This window comes from Ixodes scapularis, unplaced genomic scaffold (genome assembly GCF_016920785.2).
Source record: "Ixodes scapularis isolate PalLabHiFi unplaced genomic scaffold, ASM1692078v2 PGA_scaffold3__209_contigs__length_174095766, whole genome shotgun sequence".
In the NCBI taxonomy this organism is placed as follows: Eukaryota; Metazoa; Arthropoda; class Arachnida; order Ixodida; family Ixodidae; genus Ixodes; species Ixodes scapularis.
In genome coordinates, this window is record NW_024609868.1 from 159,115,457 (window position 1) to 159,122,784 (window position 7,328).

General features: G+C 37.4%; 1 long non-coding RNA gene across 1 annotated transcript in view; it reads right to left on the bottom strand.

Annotated features, from left to right (window-relative positions):
* Nucleotides 1–2,325, bottom strand: part of LOC115323324 — a 29,380-nt gene extending 27,055 nt beyond the window's left edge. Inside the window, exons 1-2 of the long non-coding RNA XR_006078137.1 lie at nt 2,286–2,325; nt 363–401 (exon numbers count right to left, since the gene is read on the bottom strand). This is a non-coding gene — a long non-coding RNA (uncharacterized LOC115323324). The remainder of the gene's footprint in view (nt 1–362; nt 402–2,285) is intronic.
* Nucleotides 2,326–7,328: the final 5,003 nt, after the last annotated feature.

Sequence of the window (7,328 nt, forward strand, 5' to 3'; positions counted from 1 at the left end):
TAATCGTATTTTCAGCTTTTTCATTCGCTGGGATCATTCTAGCGTTCGCCATGTTGTACTGTCAGCGTTTTTTTCATACAGATGAACTCGCAGACGTTTCGTTTTATGTGTAGGATGTTAGATGAAATCCGCAAACATGATGTGTTGATTAGAATATGTGCGGGATCCGTAAGGGTTTTGAGTCTAACTTCAAACAGCTTAAACGATAATTGATCGTTTAGAAGGTATGTGTTAAAGTCTATAATGCACCTCAAAAACTCTCATTACTATAACATATTGCTCTAAAAAAAGTATTTAAACCCTTCTTTAGATGTTCTCTTTGTTTAAATTATATTTGAAAGCAAATCAAAATGTTTTATTACCGTATGGGTCTTGGGCATTGACCAGGCACCTGGCGAAGCCTGGAAGAGACATATACGAAGGTAAGCAGTTTTACGAAATGAATCGCAACTTTATATTCTCACAAAAATCTTAATGCTGGTGTTGTGAACATAAATTAGCATCGAGCTAGATATTAATCACTATATCACCATTTTCCGTGTATCATGTTCACTAAAGTGTTTTCAGAAGGGATGCGAAAATCTTTATAATAAATAGCACTCAGATTGTCCCTTGTAAAGCTAGTCGCGCTGCCAAAATATCTGCACTAAACTATTATTAGTTGAATTTAATGCAAATACTTCTGAAAATTAGCCCGTATCTGGACCGTAATTGTGAGGGTGTATTGAATACGTTGTAGAAATGCTTGACTTCTTTTGTAAAATTAACTCTTTTTTGGTTTATTTCATAAACATTATTGCGATATACTGTAATATAAACATCTACAATCAGAAGCCGAATTATGTCTAGAACGCACCCAGAGATGCCGTGCAGAAGGGCTCAGGTAAGGAAAACGGTTTCGCATAAAAGTTATACACTGATCAGTCAAAACATAACCACCCACCTAACCCCGTGTTGATCAACCCCTGGTGCCCAAAATACTGTTAAAGCATTAATTGTCGCGAGTTTTTAATTTTCGTGATTTTCGCGAACTGAAAATTTCGGAAAATTTAAAGGAACGCCGAAATTTCGGTCCTGAACTGTTTTAATGCAGGCGTCAGGAATTCGATAAACTTAGTGGCTGCCCTGCGATTATGTCCTGTGTGACCGTTTAGTAAAAAACACATGCTGCGAAAATGAAAAAAAAATACAGTAGTTGCAAATGGTTTCGGCATGAATTCTACGAGTCCTTGGTAAGTGGCCCGAAAAGCGTTGTACCAGATTTGCAAGTACAGGTCGCGCACATCGTGTAGATTACGATAAGGTGGTTTCTGAGCTCTAAGCTAGAGCCATATCCCATTACAGATGTGCTCAATACGACTAATGTCTGGCGAGTTAGTGGACAGGACGTTGGTGGGTTTCACCATACTCTTAACACCGCTGTAGCACAATTATGGCCTTGTGATACGGAGTGTTGTCCTGTTGGAAGATTCCAGTTCCGGTTCGGAAGACTGAAGCCATGCATAGGTGTTACAGGTCAGCAGTCATGCTGACATAGTCCCCATCTTTTATAATGTGCTCTACAACAACCACCGGTCTCAGGGATGCCCATGAGAACGTCCCCCAAATAAAATAATGGCAGAACCCGCTGCCATCCACATCAGCAGATAGTAGATAACGCGTATGGCATGTCAGCTTGGTGCGTTCATTCCCACAGTGTAGTGCTCGTCGCGATGTTTTGGTTAATTGGTGCATTGAAAACAACTCGAATTTAATAATTCACGCTTTGCAGCTGCCGCTGACAAGGCTATGAAAATGCGAGTTAAGTTTAAAGTCAATGTGTTCTGTAAAAAAGAGCGCGATTTTATGTCAGGCATTTAGAAGATTTATGGTGCCGTGTTTGACAACGTAGAAAAAATCAGCTATTTAGGTGACAATAATGTCTAGAACTAGCCATAAAACTTATAACAAACCTTGTATCAGGCCTGTTTCGTGGAGTGTATTTGAGGAAATACTTACTCAAATATTCGCCAGATATTACACCTGCTTTAGTTTCAATCACTGCGTTAAGAACTATGTCGCTGACGACAATTTACCACTATATTTGCTTATAGAAGACTATAAACTAATGTCTAACGCTATTATGAAACCATTATTTGAAGCTTGCAAAATTCAATACAAAATTTTCAGCCTTTCGGGTATGTAAAATGGGACATATATAATGTCGTTGTTTCGCGCGCTGTGGAATTTTGAAGAAAACATGCACCTTTCACTCTTCAAAGTTTACAAAGATTACGTGAACTCACCGAGTAGAAAAAGTACCACAAATGTCTTGATCGGACTCGCCATTTTCTTAGAGGCCTGGACATGAATAAATTTTTGCGTTTATAATAGATAAATATGCATCTCTGATAAGAAAAATTAAAAACGCGCAAGCTAGACAAAAATATTAAGCCTCGTAAAATCAGTTAAAATATTCTGAAGAAATCGTTTCTCGCTGGATATTTCTGAGCGTCTCTAAAACTGTTTGGTTACACAAAAGCGCAGTTCTGATAAAAAGCCTCAATCGGTATTTGTGTTAATGACATATGAAGGTTACGATAAACGTTCACCAACAAAATAATAAAATGTAAGCAAACCCTTTGTGTATAAGGCGAATTTAAAACAAGCCACATGTGCGGATCGCAGAAACACACAATTTCCTACGAATTAGATGAAGCGTTGGACTAGATCTATATAGTTTAATTAAAAATATATTGACTGCAGGTTTGACATAATCGCCAACAAATTACTTCCAACAGTAGTCTTAGTCTACAATAGTACCAGCCGTAATGTTTGTTTAACGTTCTACTCCCATGCCTACTCAACCTCTTCGCAACTTTGCATCTAATATTGATTTAAGATTGCGTTCAGATATGCACCCACATAATATAAATTTTCTATAAGTTTAGAAGGAAACTTACTTGTACCTGAGTAGATTCGCTTAGGTAGCGCCCGAATCTGCGAGAAGAAATTGACGATTATCGACTTATATAGCTGTTGATAACACGTGAGGAAGATAGCGATGTTTTGGCGCCATCTATCATATTGTGCCTTTAAGAACTAGTAGAATTGTAAACATTTGATACGCACTACAAATAAGCCGTAGAGATGAAGGATTTAAGCGACCATATTCTAGGTTATTTTGGAAATTGCAAAGCGTTTCACCATTTTAGGGCTTATGTATGGCACGAAAATATTACAATGTATCAATGGTGCAGACCGGACATTTCTAGAAGAAAAGAGCGCGGTCTGTAAACCTCCTCCATGTAGTAGATAAACGTTCCGTTCATTGTGACATAATCGAGAGAAATTGGCACCTGCTCGTACGAGCAGCTGGAATCTTTGTCGTCGGTTCTGCTGTGTAAATGTTCAAAGAGAAGCTCCTTTCGTGAAGGCGATAAGACCGACATCTATCTATCTTCTAACGTCTTGCTTGATGCACGGAGACGATGTTTGCTATTGGTATCGTTCTATCTCACGTCACGCGCCCTAAGACTACCAGGTGTGGTACATGGGATCACTCACATGAAAAAAAAAAAATGCTGGGACTGCCCCAGATGGTCAAATTCTAGGCGGTTTAAATATTATCTTTATGCCTCCGAACATGCATTTATACAAAAAAACCTCTGTTAGAAAAACAAGTGATGTGAAAGGAATTAGAATGCTGGCTTCGGAAAAATTCACGTAAACTTAATCAAAATAAATTAAATTCAATTAAATTCCAAATTTAATTTTCCAGGAACACTGGAAAAAATTTTCAAAAGGTTCATGAAGCAGCTTGAGTTGGATATTTAACTTCATTGGCCACATCTTTAAATACCGGAGAATAAATATTTGGGACGGACAACAAAAACGCTTCTCTCTGCATTCAGCATATTTGTTCTAAATCAAGGAATGAACATGCGTATAAAACTGTAAAGAAAAAAATAAGAAAAAAAAAAACTAATATTCACCGATGGCTTCATAGTTGCCAAGGGTAGTACGAGTGACACAGTGCTCTTATTCAAAACGTGAGGTGGACTCGGCTGACGCTTTTGAGCACTGAGGATGTTTCGCAGTGAAAAGGCAAAAAGCTTCCGAAGGAAGACAAATTAGGATATACTCAGCTTTTATGTTTAAAAAACATAAAAACTAGGTATGGGAATTTTTACACTATTGCGCAAAATTCGTTGAATGCACTGAAACATAAAAGATAACTTTTTATTACTGAGTTCATATCTTCGTACGGGCCGCGAGGACAGTGGGAGTAAATCTAGTTTACCTTTTTGGAAAATCTCACAAGGCTTCTTGTCAACCACACAATGCACCATGCGACGCAGGGAATTGTGCCGTTTTGATGTACACTCGGGCCGGCATAGTTCTTAATCCTTGAAGAGGCTAAATTCCTTCTCTCTTACCATTGCAAATTCAGAAAAAGTAAACAAAAAAACAAAAAGCAAGCACATTATAAACCCGGTCCTTTTGTCTTTCCGCTCGGATATCGCATAATGCTAAACAAACATAAAAAGCTCCTTGTGTTTAAGGATACTCCACCCGCCGTACATCGCACTGCCGCAGTGCATCGAAAATTCGATGAGAAGTACTGCATATTTCCGAATTGTCTCTTACTGGTTTTCAAAAGGTGACTATAGAAGTGTATAAAATATTCATTTAAACTTCTTACTGGAGAAATTTTCTGGTTTTGGCGTATGTTGATCATGCGTCCGAAGCGCTGACCTCGATTTTGAAAGGTTCTATCGACAGTTTTGCTCTTAAATAGTCAACTACGCAATACAAATTCCCTGACTGGTTTTCAAAAGTATAAAAATATGATCCGAAGTGAAAATAAAATATATCCCAATGTTATATAAAAGATATTCTGCTTTCTGGAACAAACAATTTTGCTTAAATTGTGCGTTAGTGGAAAATAATTCAAGCCCAAAAACCACACCAGGGGAGGGAAAAAGATACTGAATTGCAGACTAAAATATTTATGGCAGTTTCTGAAAAATGATGCTCGTGAGGCTAGTCGATGTATCTGCTTGAGTGGTGTTTCAGATGATGCAGATAGTTATCATTGATTGCTTGTTTAGATAACTAATATTTTATTGCCTTGTATTTTGAATGTTATTCTGACGGCAACCAACCTTTGTTACCCTCATCACGATCAGATAAATTTACCTCTTTGCCTTCTCTACGAGCAGATTCTAGTGGAATCACCGAGGCGATAAGAAAAGTGTGCTCGAAATTCTCAGATGGTATTAGCGGTATACAGAGGTTCATTATCAAACCATGCACTGAAGAGTTGAATGCATAAATTCTCCTAAAACTATCCATACTACCATGCTACCCGTCTTGCTCCTCCCGAGAGAGTATCATCACGCCTTAATCACAGCCAATGCATCACGCGTATTGAAGGCAAAACGCTTGCGTTGACCACTTCCTCTTTACCTCACGCAATAGCCATCTGGAACTCCTTTCCCGATGAAGTTGTGCTCAATGCTGACCTAATAAGGTTTCAGCAGAAATCTCATTACACATGCACTACTCATACGCATCTAATCCATATCAGTACTTTGTGCTTTACTATTGTTTTTTCTTACTTTCTCCGTTTCTTATTTTTGTCGTTTTCAAGTGCCAAAGTGTATTCAAACTCTCAATTACTCCCCCCTAATATAATGTACCACCCGGGCCCCTAACGATAAATAAATGAAATAAAAGTACCGCTCCAAGAATTTTTTTAGTTGTTCTCTCAGCTCAAGTACCTTTCCGTCGGAATCAATGAATTTTCGGATTTTAAAAAGTGGTGATGTCCCTATTGTTTAAGAGTTGCTTAGAGATTTTATGCTTTTCATATTTTTCCAATGTGTTTCAAATTATTCTACGAATGGGGACGTTTTCTAATTCCTAAAAGATTAGAAAAGAAACAAAGAAACCTCAGCATCAAGCTTTTTTTTTTTTTGAGAGGTCGGGGTTTTGAGACTGTTTTTGGGACGTTCTTAGACTATTCTCAGCCATTTCTTATAAATAGGGGATCTCTATATACACTATAATTTAATACTATAAAAATTTAGAAGGCCAACAATATCTTAGCCCGGGAACGATGAAATAAACTGTTATGAGTCTGCGTTTTACAGAGTATATTGTAGTGGAATTACCGAAGCGATAAGAAAAGTGAAAACGATGCTGTCAACTGGTGTTAACGGTGTAGGGTGTTTCGTTTTCAAAAACAATTATTTTTTGTTTACAACTCAATGTACGCACAGTCAGCTGGGATCAACAATTTTTAAAATTTCGGATTTTAAGAAGTTATATGCCTCGGTTGTTTCAGATTTCCTTCGAGTATGTCATTCCGCTTTTTCGTTCTTTTAAAATGTTTCAGATTGTTCTCTAGATGCAAATGGTTTTATATGAAAAAAACACACCTCCGCATCATTATTTCTTGGGATTTTGGACTTTTCAAACTAATTAGTGCACGTTTTTAGAATTCCGCGCCTTTTGTTAATATAGAGGATCGGTATATAGAACATAATTTGCTATGACAAAAACGTTTGACAAAGCTGGTTACAAAATGCTCTTGTGCGCCTGGTTTTTATACGGAGTTACTTCAGATTTAAAATAATGTTTTGAGATATTTGTGATTTCACTCACACATTGTTGGGGTAGTTCAGAGTGACAATTGCTTTCACATACGGTGTTCCTCACGTACCGATTGTTGTCTTTTTTTTATTTTGAGTTTTTTTATAAATGATATGTCTTGTTCCTTTGAGTCATTTCAGGGCCCTCGTAAACCGCGGTGGCTCGGTACGTTTAACTATTTTTATCACTTGTGTAATGTGATGAGATCTTTCTCATCACTTGTGATGAGAAAGATAAAGTTATGCTAAATCAATTTCCAGTTCTCTTCAACAAAAATCCCGAATATTTTGAGAAATAGTTAAAAAAAGCGTAAATTCACTAGTCTGCCCAAAATTTGCTGTCGTATAATTTCGTATTTGTTCGAGCTAACAAGAAAATTATGGTACAGACGTCTTCAACGTAAAATGCAGTACAGCATGATCAATGATCTCAGACAAATATACTATGGGACTTCTATTGTTCATACTGCAAGGCCGGAAAGTATTGCGATAGTATCTTAGAAATACTCTGGAGTATCCCCATCTCTGTATCGAGATACACTTAAAGATGTGTATGTATATCATTAGTGAAATACATTTACCATGTGTTTATTGTAATAAAACGCTCTGCCAGACCTAGGTATTTTGTTACGTTTGTTGTAGAAAGTTGTTTTACGAATAAAAACAACACACATTTGGTGATCCGGCCGC